The sequence below is a fragment of the Hipposideros armiger genome, unplaced genomic scaffold (assembly GCF_001890085.2).
Source record: "Hipposideros armiger isolate ML-2016 unplaced genomic scaffold, ASM189008v1 scaffold_451, whole genome shotgun sequence".
Lineage (NCBI taxonomy): Eukaryota > Metazoa > Chordata > Mammalia > Chiroptera > Hipposideridae > Hipposideros > Hipposideros armiger.
Genome location: NW_017731801.1, coordinates 1374214 through 1396636, shown reverse-complemented (window position 1 = coordinate 1396636; position 22423 = coordinate 1374214). Strand labels below are relative to the sequence as shown.

General features: G+C 42.1%; 1 protein-coding gene across 2 annotated transcripts in view; it reads left to right on the top strand.

Moving 5' to 3' along the window:
• PLPPR1 (phospholipid phosphatase related 1) overlaps positions 1-22423 on the top strand; it is a 238141-nt gene that overhangs the window by 80876 nt on the left and 134842 nt on the right. The window contains exons 2-3 of one of the 2 annotated variants that reach the window (XM_019665755.1): positions 17218-17379; positions 18307-18384. The exons of the other annotated variant lie outside the window; for it this stretch is intronic. The gene's annotated coding sequence lies outside the window, so the exon portion shown is untranslated. The remainder of the gene's footprint in view (positions 1-17217; positions 17380-18306; positions 18385-22423) is intronic. 2 annotated transcript variants of the gene reach the window in all.

The following is a 22423-nucleotide window of genomic DNA, read 5'->3' as shown; positions in this document are numbered from 1 at the left end:
ATAGTCAAGTGCTAACTTGATATGCTGTGGTCTGTAAGAAAAGGACAATCGCAAAGATGACAGATTATCAGAACAGCTAAGAATAATTTAGAGTACGGGAAATGACTAAAACAATTTAGAAGGGGGGCGGGCCAAGCGGCACATTGGTTAGGAGTTGGCTTGGGACGCCAGCTCTGAGCAGCAGGGCCCCAGTTTGGATCCCACATATGAGGGCCAGTGATGCTGCGCCCTCTACAGCTAAGATGGTGAACAACAGCTCGACCTGGAGCTGGGCGCCGTGAGTCATTGGCGACGGCATAGGCTGCAATGGGGCTGGCCGCAGCTGGCGTGAGCTTTCGTGAGCTGCCGTGAGCAGCCATCCAATGGCCAGCGAGGAACTGCCTCAGCTGGGAAGAGCGCAATGATTAACACCAACATGGGCCAGTGAAGCAACGTCCTCCACAACTAGACTGAAGAACAAAAGGACAGCAACTTGTCTGTTCCCCTTCCCCCAATTCCCCAGCGCTGTTCCCATCCCCCAATTCCCCAATAAAATCTTTAAAAAAAAACAAAAAGAACTTGGAAGGGACTAAGGATGGTGGACTCAAATTCTAGTTCAAAAGAACAACAAAAGCAAAGGGGAAGTGGTGGGTCTGGGCATGGTGTTTGTGGAGGAGAGAAGCAGAGGAGTGATAAATCTCCAGGGTTAATCAGAGGGCATTTATGAGCAAGTAGTGAGACTTGAGGCTGGTTATGGCCTACAGGGTAACATAAGACCTCCAAAGAGTCAAGTTTATAGCTCAACTGACACCCTTCCTCATTTTATAGATGAAGTGACAGCGGTATAACGAATGACTTGATTGAGCCATGCTTACTAATTAAAAGTCAACTGGTGTAAGGCCCTGTCAGCTCTGACAGCTTGGCTAGTGAACATGTAAACTGCATCACTTTATGGGGTCAGGTTACGGAGAACCTTAAAAGCACTGGGAAAATCCCCCTGATGCTTCCCACATGGCCATGATTCTAATCTTGTAGATTGGTGCTCTTTATTTCTGTCCATATTTCCTAAAGTGAAAGAAGCAAATAGTAATTCATAGGCCACCCCAAAACAGGCCCCATCAGTCCCCAGTTGGTAACACCCAGCCCTAAACAGGTAATTTGATTATTGGAGCACTGGCTGACAACCCAGGCCTGATTTCCAGGGCAAAGTACTTGCCACTGTATCACACCACCGGTACTTCTTGACTAGGAGTTCAAACTCTTAAGGATTTCTTTATTTCTATCCCTGCCAGGCTAAATGACTCAGGCTTATTTTCCCCTTCAGAGTGTGTTTCTTTTTCTTTCTCACTTTGACCAATTCCCTCAAGAACAATGAAACGTTATCATCTACTTAAGTGGAGCTTCCAGGATTGCTGTCCTTGTCACTGCCTACGATCTGCTGAGCTGGAGTTTATAGGATTGTGTTCCTGAATCATGCGGGTCATTAGATTAGAAAGACATTTTCCTCCTCCTCTGAGTCACCTCTGGCTTAAAGATTGCAGGTCCTTGTGCTGCGGGAGTCCTTTCTTTGAAGATCCCTGTTTGCCATTACATTCCGGTGGGTTGCAGTTGTTTGCACCTTCACGTTTGTCAGTTCCCCCCCCCACCCCTGCCACGTGTGCCCTGCTGGTTCTCAATGAGGAAAGGAGCAGCGGGGGAGCCTGGTCCATCCAGGGCATTAACACAGCCATGGATTATTTTCAATGGCTGTGCTGGGAAGAGGAGGCAGGCCAGAAACTCTGCAGATAAAAGCAAAAGTATGCAGTACGTGCTGTGATCGAGGTTACGGGGATTTGGGGAAATTTCTCCATTTTTTTCTTCATCAGCTTTAATTCCTCTCTTTTCACCTCTGAGTGGGTGTAAATGACTGCAGAGTTCTTGTCCCCACCCTCACACCGCCTCCTCTTCCCCTTCCATACCCTTCACAGTCACTAGTGGCAGGTGAATGAGAATTAGTGGGGGAATAATTAACCCATCTTCTTCTCGTTCACCATTTATCACCAGCCCACTTCCCTTTAAAACCTGAGATTTTGCTGGCATGTTGCGAAGTGCCCAGCATGCCCTGAAGAAACATATAATGTTCATGGGGAGAGTTTATTCTGTCCATATAGAGTTCAGAGAATAAATGCAGGTATGTTCATCAAATCGGAGACCTATGTCATGGGATGTATTACATTTGAGTACACAAATAGACTTCTGGGATCTCCTTTGCTACTCCTATAGGATACCATTCATTCAGCATATGGTTTGCATGACAACGTTCTCTTTCCTCTGACTCGAAGCTGTTTTTATCATTCTAGTGAAGCTTCCAACCTCTCTACCTTTACTTGTTACTATTGAATCTTTTGCTCATAGATCCCTTCCTCCCGACTCAATTTTTGGTCAGTTAGGTGTGTCTTTCTTTATGAATTGCATTGATTCTGTTATGTTTGCTTTTAAGAGCTCAATGGACTTATATGTGTAAAAATATATTGTGTGTTCATTATTATAAACCATAATTGCATGGTGAGGACTTGACTGTGATTACCTGGCTTCTTAAATGGCAGCCTCTGGCCCTCCTGGCCTACATTCTAGAATACAATTTACAGCACCTATCCACCCTTTAAGCCTTAAGAGCAGTCTGACAGGTGACATTCTTTGGCAGACTGGGTGGCCGTTCTGGATGGAGGGATGTTCTGCACATTGGGCTTGGGAAATACATGCAGGCAAGAAAATAAGCAACTGACAGGGAGAGGTGCCATATTTTGAACAAGTCGTTGGAAGGACTGCCAAGTGAAAAGCAGGGAGAAGATGGAAGAGCATAGGCAGAACAAATGGAGGTTGGTGGGATAAAAAACTAAGCTAGTTGGACAAACATAGATGGACGAAGATAAAAGGAGAACACAAAGTAAAAGCAGAGACACTGCTAGCCCATTCTCTGCCTTTGGGCAAATTAGAAAAAGGTGCCAGTTCCTCTGGGTGGAGGTGGCCCTGTGTTTGGGTGCACAGCTTGGAGAGCAGAGAGAATAGGCTGTATTTTAGCTACTGTTTGGCTCCTCTGTTTGGTGCCATTGTGCAAGGCACAGCCTGTGTACTACACATGGCCGCTCTGAGCGTACAGAACAAGAAGATGTTCTAACAAGCAGTGGTCCAACTTTTAGTAGGTATTACCCCTGGAGAGAAAAGAGTCTGCCTCTGAGAGGATCATATTATAACATTCCTTTGCATATGTAGTGGGATTTACAAAATTTCTCATCATCCATGCCTCATTTGAGCCCTCAAATAGCCCTGTCAGTGTACTGTTATCCCCACTGTGTAGATGAACAGACAGGTTCAAGAGATCAAGTCGCTCACAGGGGAAACCTGACACTGAGAAAGTGGCAGAGTCATGATTTAAATCCAGGTCCTCTGACTGTAAATCCTTACCTTTTCTGCTGTATCAGGCTACCCACACTGAAAGCACACAGAATAAATGATGCTGTGTTTGTCAATAATCTGCCGTGCCTCATTCATATGCACAATTAGGTTATGCATATGCAACAATGAAGACAACTCTGTAACCTTGCCTATACCAGTAGAACTGGTGGATTCCTACCACTGAGGTAACGTGGAGAAACAAATTCCTGCACCTCAATTTCCTCTCATGTAAACCGAGGCCAGTGATATCTATCTCATATCTCACTGGGTTGTTAATCATAATTGTATTTCTGAATATTAAATTCCACAGGGCAGGGCTTCTGTCTTATAGGCCACGATATCTCCAAAGGCAAGAACAATACCTGGCACAAATAAGCGCTCAATATCTATTTCTTGAAATAATGAATGTATTTGAATGTTTACTGCATGCTGGGTGCTTGGTTAAGTGCTTTACAAACATTTATTCTTCACTAAAGAGCTACAGGGTATGATAACCTTCATTTTACAGTTAAGGAAATCAAGACACAGAGGGTGAAATAACTCAGACGTCACACAGCTAGTGAGAGGCAGGGCGGGGATTCAAACCAAGATTGTCTGATTCTAAATCTAACTTGCATATGCTCTTAGCTACGAGAATTGTTGTAAGGATTAGATAAAATTAGGTACTTGACCTGGCACTGTGTGTAACGCAGAGATGCTCAATTAATGAGAATTTCTCTTTTCATTCTAAATCAGAAATTCATGATCACTTTTTAAATGTCTTAATAAGTATAAACGTTTTAGTTGGTAAGTAAGTGGAAGCCCAATTTCTGAAGACCCACTAGCCAGATTCTCTCCCCCCATCAGGCTCTCCATGATGACAATTTCTTGAGGTACCAATTAATGACTTTTTCTCCTTTAAACACCTCACCTGCATTAGCTTTGGCAATGCTTATTCTTGCAGGCCTCCCAGCATGGGAGACAATGGTCCTGGCTTCTTTCCAAGGATGGAGAGGCACAGCCAAACACAACTCACATCCCATATGGTGGTAGACACAGTTCTGTCTTTATAATGTATTCATCCCCAGAGGCCTCGTGGTTAAAGCACTTAATATTGCAATTGGCAGGCTTTTTCATCTATTTGTTGTGCAATAAATAATCTATATTTCTTCACCTTTCAGAAACAGGAAACAATGATACTTAGAAAACATTAAGTAAATAGTTATAATGAATTTTAATGATACCACCAGAGTTGCTAGAGTCCCACTCTCCCTTAACATACGAAAAGCAGATAACTGTGTACCAGCAATAAAATAGACACACAGAAGTGACCATTGTTCATAGAAAGAGGGCGCTCCCATCCTACCAAACCTCAGCTACAGAGATAGCCTAGAAAACACGAACTTTGAAATAAAAATAAATACATGGGTTCAGATCCTAGCTCTGCCACTTCCTCGCTTTGTCATCCTGGGTGGGATATGATCCTTCCTGAGCTTTAGCCCTCCTCTCACACAGGAGGGTGATAATTCCTGCTTCACAGCCACTCTGTAAGAACGAACAGTGGCAACAGATGCAGCCGACCTAGGTGAGTATCTGGCCTAACGGGACGCCGTGATGATAGGTCCCTTCGCCTTCAGGATTGACAGTGTGGCAAGTTGGTAGTCAGATAAGATGCAGGAGGCAATTGCAAAGATCGTGAAGCATCAGTGTGTTGCACTCACATGAGGAGTGGTGTCATTATATTAATTTTTACAGGCATGAAACTGTAAAACAATAGTTATATATAATTATAATGGGCCCATAGAATGGCCATTTTGAAAGGAAAGATGCAAGTGGGTGTGAGGCCAGAGTCAAGGGCAGAGGGCCTGGAATCGAGACCAGATCTGAATCCGCTGGAGAGCTTTCTCTACTCTGTGCCTCAACTGCTCCCTAACAAGTGGAATAAACACCTACCACACGTTTACCACTTGATAGAATCAATGAGGTGATACTACAGGTCCACAAGTTTCTTCAGATCAGAGGGATAATGTAAGTACAAAGGGAGCTAGAAAGGTGTCATTTCCCCCCTTCTTCGCCCCCCCCCCCACCTTTTGTCACCTAAAGGGCTAAGGCTGTAAACATTCTTATAAAAATTACTTTTGATGAATAGTTTTTACTTTTTCTAGAGACACAGAAAGCAAGGTTAATAAATAGGAAAATGTAGATTCCCTATATGAGCTGAAGCAAAGTTTAAGTTGCATTCATTCAATAAGTGTTTGGTGAGGTACTATATACCAGAATCTCGCTTGGTACTGAACACAGAGATACAGATATTTGAAACACCAGCAAGAATGAAACTGCATTGAAACTGTTAGGGTGGAAATCGTTAGGTGTGTAAAAGTTTCTTTTCAATTTATATGCTTGGCAAATAGTTAAAAGGCAGGAGAGGGCGCCTTGTGTTTTTAAAGAGCAGTCTCCTTCTCCACCGACTTGACCCCCATTAAAATAGCTCCCCATCATCTCATCTGTTGTAGAAGGATAAATGGCCCCTTCTAGAGGGTACAACATGGCAGTTGTTTAATGACACATAATGACACAACAGAGAAGTCAACAAGATTGTTCTACCCCTTAGAAACCGTGAGGGACAATGAGGGTCAGAAGATAGCTGCCTATTACCAACAGTAGAATTTGGCTGTTGTGTTGTGGAGAGGATTGTTTTGGTAGAATGTGTAATAAGACTTATTGAACTCTCGAAATTTGATATGTATATATTGTGTCTAGCCAAACAGGAAGTGTAACAACACAATGCTAGGATGAGATACTCCAATAAGCAGCAACAGCATGACAGAGCAAATGTGAGAAACAGGTGGAGAATGTGACAGGTGGAGAGTGACATCAAGGCCCACCAGTAGTAACACTCGCTGCTTAGAGGTGTCACAATGATGGCCCCTGGCAAGAATCCTATGAGAAAGGATTCAAATATGGAAGTTTCTGCCTGGAAGAAAGTACGACACTCCAGTATTCCTATATAAGAATGTTGTAAGGAATAAGAATTCTTTGAATAGAAAACAAGCATTAAATTCCAATTACAAAGGACATGGCATTCTGTTAGATGTTTTGAGGAAAGATGGGTCTCCTCGGCGAACTTATGGGAATCTCTTCTGACAACAGGGAAGATTCTGTCTGTGAAAGTGTTAGCTGTTCTGTCTTACGTTGTTGAATCATTAGCATCATAAACCCCTAGACATAGTGGGGGTTGATATAACAAATATAACCATAATCTAGTGAGCATCTACTCTATGCCAATCACTGGGGTAAGCCTTCTGTGCGAGTTACCTAATTTATCATGATGATTTATGAAGTAGATAGTATCATTGCCAGTTCTCACATTAGAAAATTGAGGACTCAAGAAATTAAGTACCTTGCCAAAATCACACTGTAAGTGGCAAATCTCAGTACTCCCTGTTCGATGGAATTGAACTCAGGTCAAAGCCCATGTTCTTAACAAAAACAATGGATCTTTCCTAGCACAGGATATGCAAGAGGGTTCTAGGTGGTCTATGGGTGAAAACTTTAAAATTTATATATTTATTAAATGAGGATTGGGGGGGCAGGAATCTAACCCATGATTTCATCAGGGTTATTTTTGGAATGACACTAAGTAAAAATAGTTGATTTAAAGATAATTTTCTGGCAGTAGGATGGACATGGGAAAGCTGTGAATAAGTGTAAGTAACTGAAATTGGGAAAACTGCATTAGGACACATATCCTTATCTGATTCTTGAACTTGTGTCACCAGCACCCTATATTTCTATGTGCTCTGGAATTTCAGTCCCTGCACCCACCCACTTGGTGATTCCCCAACACTAGATCAATTCCATTGTTGCATTCGCTGTCCTGGTTCCTTTAATGCCTAACAGTATGGGGGTGGGGGGGACAGTTTAACTCTGTTAATTGGTCATATCACTGTATAGTTCTCATTCCCAGCCCTAATTTGGTTCTCCCTATTGGTCAACAATTGTGTTCTCTATCCTGCAGTGGTTATCCCAAACCTTTACCATGTTTCTTCATCTGACCAACCCCATCTGAACATCCCTTGCACTAGATGATCCAAGTTTCCTCTTTCACCAAGAAAATACCTCATTAGAGTTTATCTTACGTGAAAGTAAACTGGGGCACAGAAAGGTTAAGTAACTTGCCAGATGTCTCATTGCTAACAATGGTAGAGCCAGGGTTCAAACCCTGTCAATCTGGCTATAGACTTGGCTCTATTAACCACTGATGCCATATTGCCTCTTTTGTCACATATTGTGAATGAGTTAATTAATCAATGAATGGATGCGTTAAACAAAGATTGGAACTTGAAACTCAGGCTGCTCCTGACCCATAGTAGCCAGGTCAGCTCTGCCTATGCTTCTGAAGCTAGTGATAACATTTAACTCATGCATCAGGACCCACAAAATGGAGGCCGCCCCAATGGTCAAGCCCACATCACAGCATTAAACCTAAGTCAGCCTGCACTTACAGGAAAGACTGTAAGTCTTTCAAGGAAATCTAACATACACCAATCATAACCCTCTAACTCAGCGTTAGCTAGCTTAACCTTACCCTGAAAAATAGGACCAACCAGCCTTATAAAGAAATTCCCAGCCTCCTAGCCAATCAGGCCTGCCCTCTTTCCAGATTGCCTCTTCTAACAATCTGTAAAACTCACTCTAACCCAAACTCCCTTGGGAAGGTGCTCCACTGCTTCTGAGGCCCTGTACTCACCCATCCGTGGCTTGTGTTCCCTTGAATCAAGGACATCTAAGTTGTTAAATAATTTGTTTTGCCTATTGACACTGGGCTTGTACTTAAATGTGGCCTGACTCCACGTGCCTTTGGTCTTGGTTTGACTTGGTTGGTCCCTTCCCCAGAGAAACTTCCCCTGTGACTGTTGTCCCTTTGCCCCAGCATCCTATGTGGCCAGAATGGCTGCTGCACCTTCCTGGCCTTAGCTACCTTTTCTCCTATATTTCCTATTGCACTTAAGGACAGTCTCCCAGGTAAGAATCCGGGAATAGTCTAGAATCTTTCCCATACTCTTCTTCAACCTTATCTCTTGAATCTGTGTCCTCTCATTTTCTGTTGTTGCTTCCTTAAATTCCTTCATTTAAAAAAAAATTTTTTTTTGGCATTAAGAATTCAGTGAGGAACAAGACAGACAAGGCCCCCTGTCCTTAAGAAGTTCCCATTGTAGGGGAGAAGAGATTCTAATAGAGATCCAGCTTGATAAATGGAGGGAAACAAGTATGGTGGGAAAAGCAAACCTATGTGGGGAGCTGGGGAGAGTGGGGTGGCCTGATGGTATTGAAAGCTTCTGTGAAGTGGTGCTCATGAATTTATTGTGAAATCAGAGATCCCGGTTGGGTGATATTTTTTTCTCCTGTAACTTGCCTCCCTGGACGAGGGATGGAAAAGGTAGATGGATGACTTTCTTCCTTTCTTCATCATCTCTTATGCAGGTCCCTGCCATACGGCTGCTGAGTGTTCCCCTTACCTCTAGTTCCCAACTATCTACAACTCCATGCTGATGTCAACATGTTCTCTGTAAAACACAGATGTGTGATATTGTTGCTCTGACTAAAAGTTTCTAAATCCTCCTTTGCCTACAGCTGTGACTTTCAAAACTTAGTATATCAGCATCACCTAGAGAGCTTACCAAACTGACTGCTGTGCCTCCCTTGTTGTTGTCACCTCCCTACCCCAGAATTTGCATTTCTAACAAGTTTTCAGTTGATGCTGATGGTCTGAAGACCACACTTTGAAAAGCCCTGGCCTGAGAACAATTTGTTGGCTCCTTCATAAACTAAGCCAGACTATTTACAATTTTACTTCTCCACCCAATCAGACTACTTGCAGTATTCTCAATATGCCGAGTACTTTCTCATCTGTTAACCTCTGCTCGTGCTGTTTCTGTTGCCTTGAATACTCATTTTTCTTTCTCCCCATGGAGACATCCTTATCCTTTGAGTTCCTGCAAAAACACACTTGCCTCTGGGAATCCTTCCCTCATTTCACCATTTGGGTAAAATTAATTACTGCTTCTCTGGGCTCCCATAGCACTTTCTTTATCTCTTGACATTTCTCATAGAATAACATAATACATTATGTCTTTTGCTTTGAGGAACTACAGTTTATTCATCTCTGTAGCTCCAGGGACTGGTACAGTGCCTGGCACATAGCAGATGCTCAATAAATGTTGATTGACAAATGACTGGCTGGGTAGGTGGATGCTTAGGGTGGTCAGAGAAGACCCCTTAGAGCAGAGTCTTGAATAACAGTAGGAATAATACCTTCCAGTATTAAGCCCTGCTAGATATTCCTGCCCCATGGGGTAGAAAATGAGGGTCCCTCAAAAGACCCCACCAGCTACCTTATCCATCACACCAGGCCAATTTAAGAGACAAGATCTGTTAATCATGCAGAAAGAAAAGGAGAATGTTTCAAAATCTGGGCATTTTAAGTCCTGTCCTTTTCTTGAATTGCCTGGGAATTTTAGAAACTGGTAAAACATCATTGGTGCAAGTACAGCTGGATAACTTGATGAAACAGTTTCTAAGCCTGAAGCTCAGAAGGAATTACTCCCCAGCAGGGCCTGGGGAGCAATTAACAAAATTATCTTTCCTTAGCCTTCCCCTCCCCCTGAAACCAGGACAGCACATGGTGAGCTCTGAGCTCCCAAGGATGACAGACCCTTATCCTAGGGTCTGGATAGGTCCTTGCCTCCAGGAAACTTAAAATGCTGCCCCAAAACACACATTAGCCCATGTAGGAGACAGGAATGCTTGGTCGATGGAACGTGATATTTTGTGATATTTAAGCCTTTTTTCAATGCCATGTAACATTAAGAACTTTAAGAGACTTCTGTTTCTGATTCATGCTGCTTAATAAGTAAGGACTAGAATATTGTTACGATCAGGTTGTTAGGCAAATTGTGTCACTTCAGTTCTGACACAGCGTGATCACAGCCCAGCCACCTGATAAATAGGAGCTGCGTGTGTGGCTGAGAGTGGCTTCCATCCTCACCCCACAAAAGAGGCCCTGTCCTTGGAATTACCTGTTGGTTGGCTCCATGGCCTTCTGTGAACTTCACTCACAAGTTGCTCTCTGCGGCTCAGAGCAGACTCTCCCCGGTGCCTAGCGGTCTAGTATATTTCCAATGACTATATATTTATAATTTGTGAAGAATGTCTAGTATTCATCCACAGTAAGGGCTTTCTGTGGGAATTACCACAGAAACTTTTCTGTCTTTGGGTGGGCTTTAGGAAAACAGTCATTTTTGGTCTCAGGAAGGCACCCATTGCTTCATAATACTAGGGTAAGATCTCCGGAACTGCTCTGCAAATCAAAAAGGGAATGAGTTTGTGTACTAAGTTCCTTTGGGGGCTCCTTCTGAGTCTTTTTAGTCATAACTTCTTTGGCAGGAGGAGCAGAATAGCAAAAAGCATCAAGAGACAGACACTCGACAAGTCAGGGCAAAGAGCAAATTTCAGGAGGACGGGAGACTGAATTCCCAGGAAACCAGGACAAAGAGAAAGGAGTTGCAGGGAAGGAGATGGAGGGAGGAGAACATATGGGGCCGAGACAGAAGATGTAGCTTCCGGAACTGGAAGTGACTTTACAGGAAACCAGCAGTGGGCACAGCAGGTACACTGGGCGGTGGGGTGAGGGGTACCAGGCACCCATTTGCTGAGTGTTATGCGTCAGGCTCTTTGCGATCTGCTGTACTCTTGTGAAATGCCCACAAGAACCCTGTGAGATGTGAATATCCAAGGCTGACTCAGTGAAGTTAAATCACTGGCCTATTGCCACTCAGCAGAATACATGGAAATCAAGCCCAGGTGCGTTTTGACCCCAATGCTTGTGGCTATATCCAAGGCACCATCTTTTTCTTGGGCATTCTACAAACCATGGTCATAAATGGCAATCCAATTTGCCAATTTGGATGCTCACTTACCTGTGAGTGGGTGTTAGGAGGGGCTGGTTGTTGGGCTGACATCAACCCACCTCTTTGTCTCCAGGTGACCTCTGCTTGGAGTGGACTGGATGGAGTTCTAGGTGTCCAGGGTCCCCACCTTGGCATAACCGTGAAGGGGATAGTGTGTCTTTATTTCCTTTTCTCGGGGGCCTCCCTTAGGACCTCATATAGTTAATGCCCCTGATCTTGTCACCACTCTGGTATTTCATTGCCTGGGTACCCTTGCTCTAGATTAGAAGAATCTCAGAGGCTCCTGGTTATTTGATTTTAAGCCCTGCCCTGGGCTCATTTGCCTGTTAATGTAGCCATTTGCATATACAACTCACAAAAGCCCTTAAAACTGCTAGCAGCTCCCAAATAACCACCCAATGTTTGGATTCTGCCCCTCCACCTCCACTTTCTCTCATCCATCATTTTCATTTTTAGCCACTTGTCAAACTCTTTTTCTCTGTTGCTTCGACCCCTGGACCGAATCTCTAATATTCTCTCCAGCTCCCTTTTCGTGCTTCTGTCATGTCAGGTCAACTCCTCTCCAACTTTTGCTAAACCCTTCATTAGCCTTGTAAAGGGCCTCCTGCCTGGGGTCTCTCAATGATTCATCTTGAAGATTTCCTGCCAGATTAATCTTCCCCAAGCACCATATTGGTTTTGCTCTATGTTGACTCAATAGCACCTCACTGATAACAGAATGAAGATAGAACACTATGAGTTAGCCTGGCCTTCATGGGCCCCCAGTGGGTCCCACAGAGACTCATCCCACCTAACTTTCTAGGATCTCCTACCCAACATTCTCTATTCCAGGACATATCAGAACTTTCCCACTTCTGTGCCTTCATTCCCACCATTCCCCCTGCTTGGAACTCTCTCCTTTCATCCCCAAATGTCCAAACCAAACCCAAAGCCTGGTTTATGTGCCAGTTACCACATAAACCTCCTGTTAGAATCCTCCATGTCCTTCTGCCTGAAGTGATTACCTCCCGCTACTGAATTCCATCACAGTTTATCGAAAACTCCTTTAAGAACCTTTACATTTTAAAAGGTGTCTTAGAAATATTTAGATAACAATAGTACTTGTGTTATATTTTCTTCCAAGAATTTGCTTCACAGAATTATGACCAGATGACATGGACTTCCTATGTTTCCTCCATGCTTCTGAGATAATAGGAAAGCACTCAGCAGAGTTATGGTTAAAAGAAGTCATTACTGTAAAATACTTTTGATCATCTATCCCAAATTAAGTGTATGTAACAGACACTGGAATATAAAAGGAACTCAACAAATATTTGTGGAATTAATGGATAAATAAACAAATTATAGTTATTAAAGTGGCCAGCCTTTAAAAAAAAACTCCCTGGCTTGACTCATAAACATTACCACTTCACACGCTTCCTGGGCTTGTCCATGAGAACTCCAGAATTCTGTAATGCCACACAGCCTTCCAGCTATTTGGGGATACCTCTGTTAGTATTCCGTCCTGAACTCGGGGTGGTCTTACCTTCCACAGTGAGCCCTTGCCTGGCCTGCACTAGAGGCAGCTGGGAGAACCACAGCCTGGCTGGTTATGGACTTCTTAGGTCCATCCTTTTGTCTTTAGAATTTTGTCCCTGTGTTTTCACTATGTTATGTATGATGTTGGTGGAAAGAAGTCAGAGGCCAACATAATTTTTTTTATTCTTCTTGCTCATAACTGGATAGCTACAGAATTTATCTTTGGAGTTAACAACTTCATCAGTATTATCTCAGGTTTTCTTAGGAAAGCATATATCTTTTTATGTGCAGTTTCAAATCTTTAATGCAGGATTGTTTTCTTCTTTTATATCTTTGAGTATTTTTATTGGGGGTTTTTTTGTCTGTTTTTTTTTTCTTCTGTTCTTTTTCAGGATTACCAATTACAGGCATGTTAGATTTCCTTTGCCTTCTACATCTAGCGTCTTCCTTATAATCATGCTAATATCTTTGCTGTTTCTTGTCTAATGTTGTTTCAAGCCTCTCTGCTATACCCCTGGCTTTGTTTTCAGTTGTGTTTATTTTAAATTTGTGCTTTTAATAAGAGTTTCATTTCGCAAGCTTTTATTTTTCTTTTGCATTTTTCTTGGGTATTACCTTCTCCCTTTTTATCACCTTCTATAGTCTCAGTAATAATTGCCTATACAAAATCCTGTATCTCTTCTTTGAGCTCTTTCTATAGCTTCTGTAATATGTTTGTGTCTGTTGAGATTTATTTGTCTGAACCCTTTTTTATTGGGTTGTTTTTCTGTTAAGTGATCTTTATCTAATATATATATTTTTTTCCTGCTATTGTGGGGATTTACTTTTGTTTAATTTGCTTGTTTTAGTTCTGTGGCTTTTATGCATTGGCCTCATGTTGGTGCCTTTTTAATTACTAGTTATCCTTGACTTGGGCCACTCATTTCAGAAGAATATTTCAGAATAGAGTGGAAGAACACTATAAGTTGGAGCATTCCACAGTTTTGGTTAAGCCTTGCTGTCTCAAACACATTTTCACAAAATCTGTTATGTTTTGTCTTATTTATCTTAACTCTCAGGCATCTGACTTCAATTTTTGTCATTCAGAAAGCTGGTGTGGTTCTCAGCAAAACTTCTAAGTCAGGTTGTCAGTGTCATGATCTAAGGACTGCTGCCTCTTATCCATCCATCACCCTGTTCTTCTGACAGTCTATCAACTAGATGGTTATGTTCTGGACCACAAAAAGAGCCACTCGGCTCTAGTTCCTGTTCAGATCCCCCTCCCTACAGATCTGCAGGGATATGACCTGCTTTTAAGACCTGCTTCGTCCTGCGCCACTGCCCCCCCCCCTCCCCGACCCCACTCCCATCGCATTGCTTCAAACAAAATGACTTTTCAATAGGCCTTTAGGGCAGTGGCTCCTGCTTTTGGTGAAATCTGCTTCCTGCTTGAGTTCTAAGGATGTTATGTGTTCACTCTCACACATACATATTTCACAGCATTGGTCAGCTGTGCTTCCTAGTTGGGGCAACGTTGCTGTTTCCAATTAAATAGAATTTTTTCCTTAATATTTTTATGTGTAGTATTTGAGAGAATAGAGTAAAATGGAAACACCTTTCAACCATCTTTGAGCCAAGGTATATTCTGAAAGGTCAAATCAGATGAAAAGAAAGCCATGTATGGCTAATAGAAAATACTGTGTGAATTAGATAACACCAAAGGAATGGGTGTTTGTTACCACTACAAGTTGGCTGTGCAATTCTTTGGAACCCTCAGATGGAATAATGGATGGGAAACAACTTTAAAAATATAAGACTGTGTTTAAGTATAAGGCGGTAATACTCCCTACAGAATAGAACTTATAGAAACCTGAATCTTCCTAAGAAACGTACTGGCTCTAATAACCAAAGGCCTTTTCATTTATTTGGTTTCAAATATTTGTACTTCTTTTACAAGGAAAATATGTTAGTGTTTTTTAAGCAGAGGAGGATATCAGCTATTGCAGAAATAAGAGTTAAAGACATGTTGCTTTAAAATATTGTACAGTCAGACTAACAGAGCAACATCCTAAGAAGTTATCAGCTAACTGTCAGGTTCTGGGACATTCTGGGTGAAGGGTTGACCATGTACCAGTGAAGCCTTTGTGTGTCTATATTATTTGTCACCCCTCTTCACCCCACCCCTTGGTTTACATGGCAGTTATGTAGCACATATGTGGCTACTCCTCTCTTGCTGAGTCCATGATTGAGGGCTAATTCATCACTGTATACTTTACACTGAGATCAAACATGGCCTCAGAGTCTTTCCTGACACAAAGCATTATTATAAATTTATTCAAGATGGCATGACAACAGCAATCCGCTTGCCACCCCAGGTCTCACTCATCACTAGAGTTCTTGATTTGATGATATTGCTAAAATAATGATGAGCAGAAATGTAAAATCATGCAAAGAAAATGAGATGTCCTAATTCTCAGAAAACACTCTATATGCTTGTTTCCCATGCTGTTTGGATAGGTTGACAGACATTCAGCTTAAATATTTACTGAAGTCTTTTGTGGGCACTGTTATGACCTGGCGTAAGGAGATGAGTAAACAGTAGGCCCTGACTTCGAAGAGTAAGCTAATTAGTCCACAGATATTTAATGAATATCTCCTCTGGCAGACACCGTGCTTGGTACTAGGGTTACAGCGGTAAACAAAACAGACACTGACCTTGCCCTCATGGACCATATAGTCTAGAAGGGAAAATGGGAATTCAAAACATATATGATTACAAGCACATACAGAGGGACACTACTCTTAGCATTTGACAGGGGGCTCTGACTTTCTTGTGGGTGGAGGCGATTGCCATCTATTATATTGGGTTGTTGGAAAAGTCATGACACATTTTTGCAATGAGAAACATAGGAAAAAAATACATCATGACTTTTCCAACAACCCAATAGTAGTAGAATAGCCACAGGAGCCAACAAATAGAACTTGATATGAGACACACAATAAAAGAGTTATGTAGAAATGTTACCAGAGAAAGAAAGGGCCCTTGTATCACCTCAGGAAGGCATTCCAGGATGTATGAACAACGCCATGCCAACGAAGGCAAGCAGCCTGAGGAGATATTAAAAGGAAGAAAATATATTCCTAAAATGCGGAAATGGGCAGGCCCAGGAGGAGAGCACCCCAAAACAAAGAAAATTTAGGATTATGTTGGAATGGGGGTGCAAAATATTCAAGGGTGGCCTCGTAGGTGGTCCCAGGGCGGGTCCTTTCTGTCAATGACCACCCTTTCCCAGCGGGAGGTGGGGTTCCCTTGTGGGAACTGTCGTGGTGACACGGGTGCAGAGTTTTCCTACCTGCAATACTAATAGTATTATAATTTATTACAATTAGCTCTAGCTGCACCTTTTCTTAAGAAGGAGCTCATCTTTCTTTTTGTTTCCCTCAATTCCTCTTTCCATTCTTCATCCCTGTCTCCCCGAGGCCCTGTTCTTTCTGACTATGGTAACGGGGGAGGGGGGGAACAGAAGTGAAAAATGGGTAATGCTTACTCCTGTCTTATCAAGTGAGGGAAGCACACATTGGGAACACCTGACTAGGATGTCAGTGGGCAGGTAAGGAGAGAAATAGGCTCTCTAGACAGAGGTCATAGCTGGAGTTCAAAAACAAAGGAGAACCACTGCCTAGTACTTGCAAACAACTTTCAGTGATTCTGAATGGCAAGCCATAGCCTTGGAGATAATAAAGGTCCCCATATGATATATGAAGAAGCTTAAACTTTATTTTTTGTGTACTGATGAGCCTGATATTGACAAGGTCCCCCTTATCACAGAAGGATCATTTGGTGGCAGTGTTCAGGGTGCATTGGTAGGTAAAATAAAGGCTGGAGATAAGGAAGCTAAATAGGAGGTTATGATACCATGTGAGGGAGCTAATAAGGAATATTATGATGACAGAGTTGAAATGCCAAAATTGAAACACCTATTCCAGTTTACACTTTTTGGTCCCAACTTTACTTGATTTTTCTGTGATAATGGAGAAGGAAATGAGAGAATACATTTAAGAACTTTTTAGGAGGTAAAATTCCCAGGACTTGTTCATTGCTAGGTCGTGATCCCTGAGAGGGAGGGTGGGTGATTGAACACATAAGTTAAATGCAGATTATAGGAGATTTGGGCTAAAAATTGGTGAGTTCAGCCTGAGATGTATGAAATTTAGATGGCCTGTGAATATTCAGTAAATATGTTCAGTGGGGTAGAGGATATATGTGTCTAAATTCAGAAGAGTCGCCAATCCTCAAGCTGAGCTTTGTCAGCTTATTATAATGGTTAAACCCATGATTATAAATTACGTTACCCAGGAGGTGCATGTATGGTGAAAAGAGAATTCTGAGAAGAGAATCCTGGGGAACACCAACATAAGTTGAAGATTTGCACAAGAATGGAATCCAGCAAAGCTGACTGCAGAGGAATAGTCAGAAATGTAAGAGGAAAGTCAAGACAGTGATGTCACAAAAGCCAAGGTAAACGAAATTTAAAGAAGGCGGTTTCTGCAATGTAGAGAAAGCAACTAAATTAGGAGCAGAAAAGTGTTAGGCTTGGCATTTAGAAGGTCGCCAATGACATTTGGTGAAAAGAATTTCAATAGAGAAATGGATAAAGAAGCCCGAGTACAACTGGTAAAGATGAGACAATTACAACATTTAGAGCACTCTCTAGATGAAAAGGAAAGGGGAAGGAGGGGTTAGGAAACTATCTAGAAATGGATGCAAGAGGGTTTCTTCATAGAGTGAGGGAAGACTGGCTCCCAGGAAGAAGAGGAAGGAAGTCAGTGGAGGACAGAGTGCCATGGGAGATGATAGGACCAGAATCCAAGTGAAGGAGCTGGCCTTTATCTTAGTTTGGGTCACTCTAGAAACATGATGTGAGACAAGAAGGCAAGAACAAGTAGTGTTGGGGGAAGCACAGGAAATACCAGAGCGGTAAAGTGGGACAGGGAAGGAAGACAGCTAATCAAGTACAAACTCTCAGGTGCGAACTGTCAGCTACACTGGGCGACTGGAGCGCAACCCAATGGGGAAAGCCTAGTAAACAGTGTACAATGCATGCCTCAGTTTTCTCATCCAAAGGGTGGGGGTGGGGAGGGAGGCTAGGGCGTTTTTACCGCCACTACCATCAGCCATTGGGTGAAGGCTGTTTCCAAAGGTTGTTTTGTTTTGAAACGAGCATGCATTGCTTTGTTATAATAAAAACAATATATTTTGAGAATAAATGTATAGGACCTGGCTTTATTAAGCATTATGGCAATAAATGAATGAACGAAAGGTTATTTAATGTCCAATTTTCCCCATATAGCAATCTGTGCTATCATGATGTGTGATAAAGTATTTTAATAGTGTATTTCACATTGCGTTGTGATTTCTCTGTTTTCCTATCTGCCTCCCCTTCAGCCAAAGCTCCTTCAGGACTGGGATGATGATTATTCATCTTTATCTTATTCAGCAGCACAGAGGTCAGGGATCTAATAGGTGAGGAGTACGTGTTGAATAACTGAATAAATAGCACACTGAAGAGCGTTGGAAGATTTCCATGTTAGTTCCAAAGCATGAGGTTGACAATCACACCATCTCTCTTGCTCTAACCTAGGAATTGAGTCAATGTATTTATATTAAAACAAACTTTGATTTGACAAAAGTCGTGGTTCTTAAACCTAGCTGACACTCAGAAATATCTGGGAGCTCCACTCCCAAACAGCCAAAGCAGACTCAGATATAAAGAATCTCCAGCTGGGGCCAGCCGAATGGCACATTGGTTAAGAGTTGGCTTGGGATGCCAGCTCTGAGCAGCAGGGCCCCAGTTCGGATCCCATATATGGGCAAGTGACACTGCCCTCTACAGCTAAGATGGTGAACAACAGCTCTACCTGGAGCTGGGCTGCTGTGAGTTGCCAGCGATGATGTAGGCTGCAGCCCCTGCTGCAGTGGGCTGCCGTGAGCTACTGTGAGTGGCTGGCAGCTGGCATGAGCTACCGTGAGCCGCCTTGAGCAGCCATCCAATGCCTCACCCGGGAAGAGCACAATGATAATACCAACATGGCCCAGTGAAGCAACATCCTCTACAACTAGACTGAAGAGCAAAAAGGACAGTAACTTGTCTGTCCCCCTTCCCTGATTCCCCAAGGCCGTTCCCCTCCCCCAATTCCCCAATAAAATCTTTTCGAAAAAGAAATCTCCAGCTGTAATTAACATCTTGGCAAAAATCTAGTCCACCACAGGAAGTCCTTGAGGCAAAGTTAAGATTAAAAGGTCAAGGGCAAGAGTTTTAATTCCCTGTCACTTTCAGCCTTTCTTGTAAATGGCTGAGCCATTATCCCCTGCTTCAGATAACATGTCCCCAGGTAAAGAGACGTAGGTAGTAGATACTGCAGAACTGGGAGTTGGGCCAGATCAACCGAAGCAGTAACGCTTAAGGGACGTGTGCTGAGTACCAACAGCTTCTCCTACAGCTTGGAAAATGGACTCCTGCTGAGTGAATAGAAGCATGGGATTGAAGGGACTCACCATTACCTCTCATGTAATAGGTGTGTTTATGCTAAATTTAGCTCCTGTCTGTCTTATATCCTCAATTTGAAGAGTTAAGTGTTTCTAAATAGGAATCTATAAGATAAAGACCTTTCCTTTCCTCATCTTACATATGTAATTGATAATCTTGATGATGCCTGACTCCGTTTTCAGTAGAAGGTCTTAATACTTGATTTCTCATAACTGATCTTGCAAGAACACCTGGAAATGATTTTGCACTGTGAAAAGTCAAGTTTATTGACTAAATACTTAGAAATTAAGAATCAGGGAGTCTACACCACACTGTATTTCTGAAGCTGAAGTTGAATAATAATGTATGTCAACTACAATTATATATATATAGTCTCGGGACATGGAGTAGAGTGTGGGAATGGAGTCAATGGAATTGTAATAGATAAGCATGAAATCGGGGGTGGGAGGGCAGTGGATGGGGGAAGGGGGTTGTTACTTTGTGAGGGGTGAAAAGGATAACTATTGCATTGTTCTGTGCACATGAAACTAATAATAAAAAAATAAATAAAAATCAGGGAGTCTAGGTATCTAAGGAAGGAAATGAAAGGTGCAAAACCCACCCATAGAATACGTGTCTTTAAGATAAGTCATAGAACATTTGGGCTCTCTTATTATAGAGAGTTAAATACTGGCAATGATCTCAAATTCATCCCACTTTGAGTTGTCTTGGTTTGAAAGGTTCGAGGGGTTGTTTAAGCGGTGGCAATATAAGTTTTTTCCAGACTTTCTTCTCTGTAGTTTCAATCAAGCTGAAAATGACTTTTCCCTTCCGTAATGATACTAGTCACTTTACTTTCTCTTTAATGTGTGAATCTGGTCACTAACTATCAGAAGAAAGAATTAAGATATTTCAGAGGAATTGCATGTGAAGTTGGGACATGGAGGTGAGGAAAGGTGAAATGGAGGCTGCTGTTGGGGTCATAAGCTTGTAGTTTTATTTGACCTTTTAAACTCAGCATATATGTTACTTTATATATTTGAAAGTTTCTGTGAAGAAATAACGCTTTGTGGAACAAAAGAGAAGCTAAAAGAGAGACAAGTGGAAAGAGGTGGTGAGTCAGAGCTGTAGTGCAAAGGAACCAAGACTTCAGGGAGGGGAGGATGATAAAGTGGCCGCTTCCGCAAACAAGCACAAAGGAATAGCATGTGAAATAACATCCACAAAGGAAAGGGGGCCTTGGTAGGGACTGAGCTGGTAAAAATGAACAGTCATCATATTCTAAGCCATGTGTTCATAGCACGAGGTCAGACAATTAAGTTCGCAAACTCACCCTAGAAAAAGTGCTACATCCCTCATTGCTGAATATCACTACGGTCACCTTCCAAGTACTCCCCTTGGGGAGCTATGCACCGACACCAGCGCCTAGTCCACTCTTCAAAGTAATTTTGCAACTTTTTCTGGAATGACTATCAGAACTGTTGTATTACCCTTGATGTTCTGAATGTCATCAAAATGTCTTCCTTTCAACATTTCCTTTGTCTTCGGGTAAAGAAAGAAGTTATTAGGGGCCAGATCAGGTGAGTAGGGAGGGTGTTCCAATACAGTTATTTATTTAATGGCTAAAAACTCCCTCACAGACAGTGTCATATGAGCTGGTGCATTGTCGTGATGCAAGAGCCATGAATGGTTGGCGAAAAGTTCAGGCCCTTTCTGTCTAACTTTTTCACGCAGCCTTTTCAGCACTTCCAAATAGTAAACTGGGTTAACTCTTTGTCCAGTTGGCACATATTCATAATTATAATCCCTCTGAAAACAAAAAGTTAGCAACATCATCGCAACAAGTTCACAAACTTAATTGTCAGACTGCATATAGCTTTGCATGTCACTTTCCAGAGATTGGGATCCTGAGAGCGAATCCCTGAAGACTATAATTTAAGATTCTTCCACAAAGAGGAGTTATTTTGCTTATTGTGACATGATGGTACCAGAACAAAATGCAGGTCTTTCTGTACCTAGAAAAATTTGGTGGTAGTGATAGCCTGACCTTACCGGATAAAAAGTTGGATTGGGGGTGCTAAGTGTGGATGAAAATGCCTCCTGGTAACTGGGTTCAAAGAGAGTCGTTTCTTCCTACTCGGGTAACGGTGAACTGGCCTTCCTCTGTTAACTGAAGAAGTGGTGTATCTGAGGACCTGGCTTGAGAATTACTGTTACTGAGTTGCTGTGTGATACTACACAGGTTTCTTAGCCTTTCTACTCCTCAGTTTCTTTCACAGTTAAATAGTGGTTGTGGGGACCACATGAAGACATGTATGTAAAAGGCTGCCTGGCTCATGATATCAAGTGCCGATTTATGCTTTTTGCTCTTTGTTTCGGGGGCATTTGGTACTTTATTACTCTTTGATCAAAATGAAAGTTTTCACATGAGAAATCCATTTTATCATGGAATTTAAGTCTTCTAATTTTTGTCCAAAAATAAGGCTTATAAATGCCGTGATGTCACATGCATAACAAATGTGAGAATTTAAAATGTAGCCTTTAAGGCTGTTAAGAAAATTGCTTATTTAATATGGACCAAACCAAGATCAGCAAAGAACTCAGGTTTCACGGAGAGCATACAATTGGATAAATTCCTGGATAAAAGGCTTCTAATCTAATTAGCCATCAGGATTCCATAAATATTTATGCAAAAATCATAGGACTGGAAAGAATTTCAAGTGAAATGTAAATGTGATTTCTAAAAAAGTCTTTAGCTTCCTTGTTCACGCTAACCTCTTATGTGCATTCAAAATGTCATTGAAATATTAAAAAAAAAATTTTTTTAACCACTTCATTGTGACAAGCTGTCTGTAACTGAACGGTTGGCTGGATATAAAACATTATTCCCCTTCAGCGATTAAAGCTGTCCTTGAAAAAGAATCTCAATTTCCTTCAAGATCACTTGTGCTTCAGTGAATAACATTAAACCCCTTTGCTTTTGGTCATGTCACTTCATTGGCATGATTTTTTGCCCTTGACCTCCAGGAGATACAA